At 34.4% G+C, this 12,161-nt stretch overlaps 1 pseudogene across 1 annotated transcript in view; it reads left to right on the top strand.

The window, feature by feature from the left end:
* Positions 1–12,161, top strand: part of LOC149567140 (histone-lysine N-methyltransferase ATX4-like) — a 154,419-nt pseudogene that overhangs the window by 136,057 nt on the left and 6,201 nt on the right. Inside the window, exons 15-18 of the transcript XR_016362350.1 lie at positions 6,624–6,713; positions 6,822–6,878; positions 7,028–7,117; positions 7,514–7,600. The product of XR_016362350.1 is annotated as a histone-lysine N-methyltransferase ATX4-like (transcript). The remainder of the gene's footprint in view (positions 1–6,623; positions 6,714–6,821; positions 6,879–7,027; positions 7,118–7,513; positions 7,601–12,161) is intronic.

The raw sequence follows: 12,161 nt of genomic DNA, 5'->3' as shown, positions 1-12,161 counted from the left end.
GTTTGATTACTCCCTGATGGCAGATTGTAGACATCTGATTTTGGAACCATATAAAATCAAACTTACTTCTGATTGATTTGACATGTCTCCCTGATAGCAGATTGTAGACATCTGATTTTGGAACCATATAAAATCAAACTTACTTCTGATTGATTTGACGTGTCTCCACTTTACAAGCACATGTGATGGGTGCAAGTGAGGAGAGCAGTCAAACTGACCACGAAATCCATAAACAAATTAAAAGGAATAGAAGGATACAGATATTCAGTGTTAAGGGTGGAAGATGATTGGACACCACACATAGCTAAAAGGTAATTTATACAGATAGAACCTTTCTTCAATTTATTCATAATTCAAAAGGTATGTTATAAATCTATTTCAGTTTTATGAACTTATGTTCATTTATATATAGAGATGTAAAGGTTCATACATAATTTTAAAAGGAATATATATATATATGGTGATTATAAAATATATATTTTCTAAATAATTTCTTATAAATATAAGTGAATATAAATTGAGATATTAATCATATAAGAAAATAACATGCTGGAAATATAGATTATAGTATGCATATAGAAGATGATATATGCATGTATAAAATTAATTAGATATTTACTATATTGGGATAGTAGGGATCATTCTAAATGTAATAGAGTATCACATTAGTTTCTAATTATCTACATTTTGTTGAAAAGATCTTATATTGAATATAATCTAGCTCTCTCTCTTATTTTTCCAATACGTACTAAAAGAGCTATGCACCTTGATCTTTTCCTCCGAGAATGTTATTACACGAAGAGGGAGATTGAGATTAAGAGGGAGCCGAGTATTTGACATTTCATCAGCTGCAATCTTGAAAGAGAGGGAGCAGATAGAGGATATGGTTTCGTCAACCTTCAATGATCTTGATCATATTGATTCAGAGTGAGTAAACCCTATTGTGATGGAATCTTTAGTGATTGATAAATTGTAACAGTCAAGAGGACTGTAATTCATGCAATTATGTGATCTTAATGGGCCTACCCCTTGTGTACATCATAAGAAAGTGGCGACTTCAATTGAACCATCTACGATAAATGATAAATAAAACTTGACGTGTGAGTTGTAGAGTCATTCAAGTGGCACAATCATAATTAAGATATTGGCATATTGTGGACGAGTTTGTGTCTGCTTATACTATTAAGCTAAAATGGACGAAAAGAGCAAGTTGGAACATAGAAAGGAGTTGTCATATTTGATACAAAATTGTTCAACAATTTAAGAATGAGTGGAAATTTTACATTGTGGGGAAATAATAGTCAATGTTTCATTCCTACTTGAACCTTATTTAGTGGGGAGATGTTCCATTCTCAAACAATCTAAAAAGACAATTTCTGAATCTTCATGTGCAGATAAGTATTGTTTGACATCTATCTCTCTCTTATTTGTAATTTCTATACATACTATAAAGGTTATTTGCCTTGATCTTTTCCTTTATGTTCGAGGATGTTCTTATAGGAAAAGAAAGTTGGTACTTTACTACCTAATATTGTGCAAACTCAATCTAATGATAGTAGCTCCAAAGACCCTGATGATCAAGATGGATAAAAGAGGCTCTTGAAGCAAACATCTTTGGTGATTGAGATTATGAGATTCTTCTACATTAAGAGGGAGTATGACACTTCTTCTAAAGAAATGTAGGAGCTTAGAAGATTGATACTCAGAAGGAGTCTAGAAATACATGTGGTTGACTGCATGATGTTGATGGGCCTACTCTTACATATATCATGAGGAAGTGATGACTTATCACCAGGAAATCAGAAAATTGATATCAGATTCAAAGTGAGTTCGACAAGCATTCCTGGGTAAAGAGAGTCTTTGAGGAACTAACTAGAGGACCTGACTTCCCAGGATCGATGTTCAGAGGGAGAGATTTTGAGATGCAATACCTTGTGGATGATATCTTCTCTATGAGGAGAAGTTCTAAGAGAAATTCTTTATAATGCACTCTCCTCTATGAGAGAGAAGTATGAGGTGAAAGCCCTTTGTTCCACCCTCTAGTAGCAACTATGGTGGGTCCACCCTCTGACTTGGTTTATGGTGGATATCATTTGAGTTACTACATGATGCTGTTATAATTATGTCATGAAAGATGATTTTTCATTGATGTATATATTTAGAGGGGAGTTATTGAAAGGTGACAATCTTATCAATAACTAGACATGTTATCATAACATACTACATTAAGTTCTTGTCCCGGTGTGTTAGAAGTTATGATAATGAACAGAAGGTAACTATTGTAAGGTGACGATCTTATCAATAGTAGACATATCTCCTAACACCAAAATGTGTTGGAGTAAGTGTTATCATGGTTATTAGGCCGGATCTTGCCAGACACTATGAAGATTATTGGTGTCATTGTTATTAGGCCAGATTTTGTTAGACACATTAATACCCATCATCGTTATTAGGCCGGATTTTGCCGGACATTATGAAAATCATTTGTTATGGTTCTTTAGGCCGGATCTTGTCGGACACCATAACTTAAATCTATCATAGACCACACTTAAGGTGGCGTTTAATCTTGTATTATATTTGCTTCATTTCCCTCTCTGCTAAAGAGGGAGTGTTGAGGAATTTAGCCTCATAGTGAATTGAAGTAAATTCCATATGTTAAATATGTTAATATATATGTGTGTTGATGGATTCATGTTGATATCCTTAATATGTCATTTTAGGAATATCTCTTCATATACTCAAGAGCATAATGTGTTATATATCAATCCTCCTCAACTAAGAGGGAGTGTTAAGTTGGTAGTTACAGTCAGATTGATTCGATCATGAGATTCATTGTTATTGGTAAATCATCATTTAGTTATATATATATATATATGGTTATATATTATATTATATATATTATATATTATTGTTAATATGCTAGTTATATCTAATGATGATTAACCACAAGAAACATGTCTCTTCCTCTCATAGTTATAAGTCGTTCAATATGCATTTGGAAAACAATCAATTACAATGGCAATCGTTAGTACATTTGTAGAGATCAAGAAGTTAACAAACACTAATGGAGGCATGCTTTTGACAAGTGTTGTCTTGTTTTGCAAAGAGAGGTTGATGAAAGAGTTGAAGGTAAGAGGAGGCTATGGAAAGACTTCACGAAGAGGACAAGAAAGATCATGTTCAAAGTTGAAAGTGCAAACTCAAAGAAAGAGATCAAGTTGGACTTCAAAGAGCAAAGAACAAGGAGGGTGAGCATATTTACAAGGTGCAAACTCAAAGAAAGAGATCAAGATGGAGTTCAATGAGCAAAGATCTAGGAGAGTGAGCATATTTGCAAGCCTACAAGTGAAAGTAATTATTGCCAACTTGAATTTCCTGAAATCAAGTTGGATTTGTGTATTGATACCTTGATATAAGGATTATGCAATTGAGGATGTAAATCAATGGGTGCGTTGATTGATAGGAGTTAACAAAGTCACCAAGCCTAGAAAAAATGGTTATCGATTGAGTGTGTGAATATATATATATATATGCTAGTGTTTGTGATCAAGACATGAACCCATTGCAAGTACATTGATAGATCACAAATTATAGTAGAATGTGTTTGCAGTAGTATTCATTGATGAATGGAACACTTAGCATTCATTGTATCTAGATGAGTCAGAGGAGAAGGAGACTTCCTGGGAGGTTACCCATCCTAGTACTACTCCATTTGCAAAAACCTTCAGCACTTGATGGGTGATCTCGCGGGAAGTCCCAGTGCTTCACCCTTGTGAGCATCGCCTAGATGCAATAAGAGCTAAGTGCTCCATTCATTCAAATGAGAGATGGGCTCATGTGAATCATTACTCCTGAAACATAGGTCAATGAGTTTGACTAAAAAAACTACATAGTTGAATATCACAACTAACTCTAATCTAAGTTACAGTGTTCGACGAACTTTAGACATGAAATTCAAAATTTGCTGAGGAGTTCGTTAAAATTCGCAACAAATTCACATTAAAAAATGTGTTGATTTTTAATTTAAATTTTATTTTCTTCTGGTGCGATGTTCTCTAGGGTTTTCTATAGCTAGACTTGAAATACGAGTTGGAGAAGACAATTTTATCCACTTTCAATTCACTAATGGTTTTATCTCTTCTCAATCCACTTGCTAAGAGCTCATTGTTGGGTTTTCACGATGGTTTTATGTGCATATGCTACAATGTTTCACCAGCAATGCCAAACAAGTCTAATGTAGGTGTGGATGTAATCCAATAACTAGTTGGACATGAATGCAACCCAACAAGTTAGACATGGATCTTGTGTGACTTCAATTAGGTCGCTTGAGTGAACAAACTTTAGTAGGTATATTTTAGGTCTCTTCTTTCGCTTTTGTATTGACATAATGGAAACTTAAAAATGCTTCTATTTAGGTTTTATTGTTTTCTTTTTTCTATTATAATAAAAAAAAAAAGTGTGTATCTGAACATTTGAATTTTTAATTCAAATATTGACTTTGACATCAAATCAATAAAAAAATCAAATGTTATTTTATCTTTCTGTTTTGTTTTTATACTAAATTATTCCAATATTTATTTCTAATTCAATTCGAATTAATGAATTTTCCTCCTTCAAATACAATAATTAAATTAATTTGATAGTTTAGTTGAGTATATTTCTATATTTAAAAAAAATTAAATTGATATAAGACAAATTCAATGTCAATTTTTTTTCCAAACTTTACCCTTTGTCAAACTTCATCAAAATCTTATAGTTGTCAAATTCAAACTCAAATTTGAACCTTGTGACTCAGATTCTAATGTTCATAGAAGCTGCAGAATTGCCTAATTATAATTTCTTATTTACATGAGATTGAGAATTCAAAGGCTAGTTGATTTCTTATGGAGGGTTGCATGTAGTAATAACAGTTTACTGTTTGAGAATGATTTTTTTGTTTTGCTAAGGATATACGCAACAGCAGATGATAATGTGCGTAAAACTGCAGATCTCTAAAGAGTCCAATGGATGACTTATTTCCCCTAGAATATTTTCAAGAGATGTATCAAAATATTGAACTCTTACATTAGAACATGCATCGATCAAAATCTGGCCGAGAAGTGGCAGAGAACTGCGCTTCTGGTGAAAAGTTTTGGAAAACGAGAAAACTTATAGTTTTCTTGTGAGAAGTTGATGCCGAGAAGTTGCATGCTTCTCCCGAGAAGTTGAAAAAATATCACAGGCTACATGAGTAAAACTGGAATGCTCATTTTAGTGGTCCATTTTACAATTTGCAGTCTCTGGAGGAGAGAAGGGTTTCGGTGGAGAGAAAAAGTCATTGGCAGGTGTGTAGACTGATTGCAAGTGGATTCAAAGCGGAGTTGAAGAGATTTTTCAAGCAAATCCAAATTCGAAGGACGGTAGTTTTGCACCAGGATTGGATGAGATTCAGGAGAAGGGCAGTGAAAGTGGGGGCACTGAGGACATTGAGAGTGGGGATACAGATGATGAGGAGTCATTGCCAGCACCAACACCAACTACATCCAGGATGGATATCGAGTCACAGCCACAATGGACTGCCAGGGCCAGACTCCCTCCCACTCCCATAGTTTTTACTAGAGCTACTAATAAGGGGAATAGGAGGATGTAGGCTAGTTTCATATTATACTTGACATTTGTATTTGTGTATCTTTTTACAAAGACAATTTTCTATTTTTAGTTTTCTTTGGAGTTCAGAGTCTCTGACTATGGCTGGCAGCCATCAGCATTTCACACAAGGAGGCAATTTTGTTACATATTGCATTTATATATATCTAGATCAGCTTGTTTGGTTTGTTTACTCATTTGCTAAATCATTAGATGCATCTCCTTATTGAATTTTGCACAACAAATGCATTTGTAATTCAATTTAAGTCATTTTTACCATTCCCAATATTATTTTGCGAAGTTACCGAATTATATCCGATATTTGCTGAGATCTTTTTTTTTGCATCGCCGATAAGTGGCAGAGAACAAAATTTTGAATTATGAGAACATGTTCTGTATTTGGAAGGAATCTTATCAGAAGAGCTTTGCCAAATCAACAGTTTTTAGTCCAAGACTATTGGAGATAGATTTGAACCTGTATGATTGGATATGGCCTCACTAGAAATCCTATAAGATTTACCAAAAAAATTTCCAACTATGTAACTGGTTCAGGATCAGATGTTTTCTTAAGGCAAAAACAATTCTGGGGGATGAGCAGATTTTGGGTACATCCATTATGAAAAATCAGAATTTCTGTGTGTCTGCCTATAATAATCCGGCCTGCACGTGCAAAACATCAGTGCACCCACTGGAAACTGAACGCCAAACTTGAATAAAAAACTCATCATACCTAATCCAGGGCTACAGGGGGCAAACTGGCAACCAAGCTTTGCTTTCATCTTCAGCATGATAAAATACTTGAATACGATTACAATCTTTTATCTTTTGGTGTCGTTTGATCTTAGATTGTTGAATGAAACTCTTCGCACTATATTTTAGTTTGATATTTGGAAATACATCTAGCATTAGATTTTCTGTACTTTGCATTTTATCTCATTATTTGTTTCCAAGCCACAACTTCAATCTCTTTATGCTTCTTGTGTGCTTTTTCTGTTTAGGAGAAATATGGAAGAAAAGCCATTGTACACCAAACCATGGGATATTGTTGGCATCCTACAGAAGTTATGGAAACTGTAAATATTTTAAATGTGAGTCTCAGTTTGTATCTAATTTTCTTTTGTTGGTTCTGTGGATACTGAGCACGCATTATGCATTGTGCTAATTTCTGTCTGATGCATTCCCTTCATGTCCAACAGAAAGAAGAAGAAAGAGGAGTATTTTTGTCTTTGAAAGAGCGTCTTTCTTACACCCAGGTAACTGTAACAACTCGATGACATTTTGTTTCTTCTACCTTGATAGCTAGCATCCAGGATTCTTTGTAAGAATAAAAATAGATGTTTGAACGAGATTCTGTTATATCAAGATACTTGACATTCCAATAATTCTTAATCCTCTGCTTCAGATAACTGAAAAGAAGAGAGTTTGCTTTGGAAAATCTGGAATACATGGATGGGGGCTCTTTGCTCGCAGGCATATTCGAGAAGGACAAATAGTATGTGTATATTTAATTTTTTGTTTATTTGTTGTTCATTTTAAGCTTCCCGTTGCAGAGAGTTTAATAATTTGCTATAGATATTCTTAATGGGCTTAAGGACACGATATAAAATTTACCATTTGACTGATTTTAGTTTTTCATTTAGCAATGACAAATATTGTATGCTTTGTTTTTTATCTCACGTGGGTATGGATGCTTTTGAATATGACTTCACCATTATTAAAGCTATACTAAAAGGACCAATATGCTAATTTCCCTACATTTATTCCACTGTGTCTAATCCTTAAGTTGATTACAGATAAGCAGATTGGGAATCATATAAGTTCATTCTCTCAATTAGAGCTTTAACTGTGAAAGATGAAACATTTGAATTGGTTTTCATTCTTTGACCAGGTATTAGAATATCGTGGGGAACAAGTTAGAAGAAGTGTAGCAGATTTAAGAGAGGTTCGCTATCGCCTGCAAGGGAAAGATTGCTATGTGAGTACCTTACTAGGCCATTTATTTCATTTTAATTTTTTTTTTGAAATTTTAAAATGTCAATAGCTATGTATGACCTCTATATGACCTCTCTCTGAACTTGTCAGTGATGACCCTTTCTACTAGGTCAGTTGTAAAAAGATCCTAGAAAGCAACCGGATCCTTTAGAATTTGATTCTTGGTAGAATTTATCATATTTAAGATAATTTGGAAGTATTTTCACAAAATAGTATTAGTAATTATGGATAATGTCAATGTTTCCCATGTATCAAATTCTGTAATGGATGGTATATTTACAGCTGCTCGATTTTGGACATGATCTATGTGGAGATCTTGTGCCCCAATGTGAGCAATTTACTCCTGCCCCTGTGCACACTCCTAGCTGATACAATAGTTCTTATAGAGTTATCCACAGTCTACTAATAGTATTAATAATGATTAGATTATAATTAAATAAAGATAATAATTTCAAGTCTATAATGGGAAGGACAGAAACATCTCTAGTACCAATATTAATTCAATTATATTATCAGAGTAAATAAGGTCAATTCTATTTTTATATTTATTTGTAGCAATATTAGAGATCAATATTAAGTATTGACCCTATAATGATTTAATTATATTCTTCCTTGTTCACACATGTGATTATATTATAATTGGGAGGGCTCATCATTAGTCTACACAAGAGGCGAACAGCGCTACTTAAGTCTGCTTGAGTTGTCTTGCTGTCCCATAGGCTATTTTTGGCCTCGTAGACGTTAAAATTTTATCTTTTATCTTTATCTACACTGGATTGGCTGACGTCACTATGCTATTGTGGCGGGTTAATGTTCGTTATTATATTCCATACAACTATACCTAAAAATTAGGTACCCCTTCGAATATTTTTTTCCTTAAAGACTTTGGTTCCTGATATCCGATACCTATCCTGGGTATTAGGGATGAGTTTGTAATTAGTTATCTACGTACACATTTTTAAATGCCATATAATATGGATCGATTCCTTCGAATAAGATTGTCCTGCATAGTAATCTCTCATTCAGTCCTTATGCATTTAACACTCCACGTCAACCTCCTTAGTTTTGTTGCTTTCCTTCCTTTCCATGTAGGCATACGTCAAACCCGTAATGGGTTTCGTATACCACTCACCTATTCCTTTTGACTACTCTTTTTCCTTGCCCATTATAAGTTCATTTTGGTATTTGTTTAAAGCCTATCTCCTTAAAAGGTGTGTCCCGTTTCTTTTTTATTTTGCTTACATCTCCCCCGTGGAATCCACATCATCTTCACCTATTTCCCTGACACTTTCCTTTATTACCTCTCCATTATCATTTTCCTTATTTCATCTTCACACTCATGTTATATCTCCTTATTTATTCGCTGTTTTTCCCTCATCTCTCTGTGTCCTTCTGCCCGTCCTCGTCAGTAGATTTATAGGTTGATTTTGCCAAGGGTTGTGCCCTTTCGTGGCTTAGGCGAAAAGGACAGTTTATTTGATTCTATTATTAACTTTTAGGTTTATTATTTATTATTATGGAATTATTACTAAATTTTATGAAGATAATTTATTATATTTAGAATTCATTATTAACTTAATAATAATGATTATAATTAAATATGTATTATATAGATAATTTATAGATATTCTCAATAATATATCATTATTATATCATCAAACTAAGGATAGATCATATTAGTTTATATTCTATAGTTATTATCTACCATCTGTCATTATTAGGGCTAATGACATTGTCACACAAGGTATAAGATTTGCAAGAGGTAATGGTGATTGTCTAATGAATATCTTTGGTATAAATTTGCCATAAGATTATGGTAGCGTGAAATTGAAGTTCTAAAATTATGCTAAGAAGTTTTATGATGTCTAGCTTCGCCGAGTCAAATTTGTAAGAAGTTGAGAATATTTACTATGATATTTCATACAAGCAAAGAAAAATGGGAAATATAAGTTGCTATAAATGTAATTTTTCTTAATGTAGTTTTAATTTGAGGGGAACGGTTCTTTTGTTGATGAAACATCTTATTTTTGATTGTTGCCATTGTAAACACCCCTTATGGAAAACTGAGAAGGGATTTTCTTTCAGGTGAGGGTGTTTCGAATAATGCATGATAGTTAAGGGCCCGTTTGGTGAGTGGAATAGGAATACATATTTTGGAATACGTATTCTGGAATAGAACGTATTCCTGTTCTCCATTTGGTTCAGCCAATATTTGATGGGAATTCGCGGACTCGAAAATTTATGTTTTCTAAAATTAAAAAAAATGGAATAGGAATACGTATTCCAATACCACCTATTTTGGTGGAATTGCAAAACCCTATTTTTGGGCCAAAAATGAAATACGTATTCCATTTTTGCTTCGTATTCCAATCCCATTTTGGTGCATCCAAACAAGGAATTTGAAATTTTTGGAATACGTATTCCTATTCCGCTCACCAAACGGACCCTAAAGCACCATTAAATTGTTTTTAATGCATGTAATAAGCACATCACATCAAAGTAAAAAACAGAGAACAAGTTGTTTAGTCGTGAGATTGAAATCAAGCCAGTGGGAATCTTTACTGCACTTTAAAAAATGCTGTGTAATTGAATTCACATTAAAAGGTGGGTTATGACGTTAATGTTTAGTTGAGGCGTATAATAAATGTTTTCTAATTTATTAACTTAAAATTTATTCGCGCTCGTGTTCCAAACTGACTTAACAATGCCACACAGTAGAAAAGCATTTGTATGGATGCATACTAGATATCACTTATAAAGATTACTCTTTTGTCCTTCAATCCTCTTGTACCTCATGATTATGAAATATATGCATTTGACACATGATATTCAGGTTTTTCTTATCCACTCTCAAACTGAGTACCTTAGATGAGATTGCTATGTGAGTGCCTCACTAAAGTACTAATGCATTCACCAAATTTATTATATGTCAGGGCATCAGCCTATAAAAATAAAGAACTAAAATAGGTTGATGAAGTTTTCTAATGTTTATATATTTTAAGACTTAATTTAAAATATACAAAAATTACAAATTGTTTTATTGAATAATTCATAATAGTACTAACTAATAGTGTAAACTTTTGTCTATATTCATTAGAATTTTGTTTGACATTTTCATACAAATAATGTTTTACAAATAATAACTAGTTTTTATCTTAAATATGTTTTGATAATGGAATGGTGGATAAGATAAATTTATTAATGTCCAACAAAATACCAACAAGAGGATTCAAGGGACCAAAACAAAGCAGAAAAATAGTTCATGGTAGGAGCACCAAACAATGTCTGGAGAAAAAAAAACAGAACAAAACAACAAGTGCAAGAGGAGACCGCCAAACCAAACCATGCTAGTTGCTCCAAGAAACTGGGAAAAGTCTAGAACTGACGGATAGGTCCTAGGGAAAGAAATCTCAAGTTATCTCTGAGGACCCATGGAAGAGTTGGGAGAAGGTTACTGCTGCGTGGAGGATCTACAAGGTCTCACAACCGTGCGATCGCTTGGTACCTCATGTTAGAGATAACACCATAAAGAATGAGGTGATGAGTTGACCAGAGTGCGGTCTCGAGGAACAATTGCTGCAGACTTCTGAGCCTCTTGAAGATATAGTGTGAGGTATCCCTGTTCCTTGTATTTGAAAAACGATGGGAGAGATTGAGTCTTCCTGATCAAGTAATAAAATTTCCCTCCGGTCTCATAGTAAAATGAAGTGAGTCTCCATCTTTGCCTCTCCCAAATCACCAAGCTGGCAAATCCTATCATCCCTAGCCAAATAATCGTCGATCTAAATGCAGAGCCTACGTGAGCCCACTCTGGATGTACCAAGAGAGATACAAAGCACATGTAACCAACTACAAGATAGGTATGAGGGGCAAACAAGTACCTCGTCCTATAGCTCAAAAGAGTGCTCTAAATAGAATGCCATTCTTGGGCGAAGCCCCCCGGGAAGACTTACCCAAATAGTGAGGATATATTGTCTATAAATGTCCATTTTGATATGCATGTTCAGCTCTTGCTGAGGCAACAAAAGATGAGGGACACAACTATCCTCTAGATAAAATGCACAATTTATAGAAAGTGTGCCCAACTATGATGGTCCTATAAGTGTTGGGATCTCAAATTGGTTCAACCTTATGAATTAGATGGATGTTATAACGTGACCAAGGGAAGGGAAACCTATGTAGACCACCCTGTTGAATAAATTAGTAAGGAACAAGCACAAAACCATGATGTTCTTCTTGAAGAGTTTCGCCAAGAACCCTTCCTCATTCATAGTCGTGCTATTGCACATGGACCTAATTGCCTCGCTGACATTGGTGAAGATGAAAAGGTGGCAGTGGGGGGGAGGCGTGACAATGAAGCCATGTTAGCCAAGGATATCATAGAGAGTGGAGGTGTGGGAGACTAGTGAATTGTGATCCAAGGTAGGGGGGAAGGAGGACCTATGAGGAAAAAGGGTGTGCCAAAAGCTCTTAGGGGACAAAAGGAGCGAGGTCTAAGTGACCAGCTACGATGCAAGATGAAAGTACGCTTCTTGTAGTAGAGG

This window comes from Cupressus sempervirens, chromosome 3 (assembly GCF_028749045.1).
Source record: "Cupressus sempervirens isolate cs-2001-9-10 chromosome 3, ASM2874904v1, whole genome shotgun sequence".
In the NCBI taxonomy this organism is placed as follows: Eukaryota; Viridiplantae; Streptophyta; class Pinopsida; order Cupressales; family Cupressaceae; genus Cupressus; species Cupressus sempervirens.
This window is presented reverse-complemented; position numbering and strand designations above follow the sequence as displayed.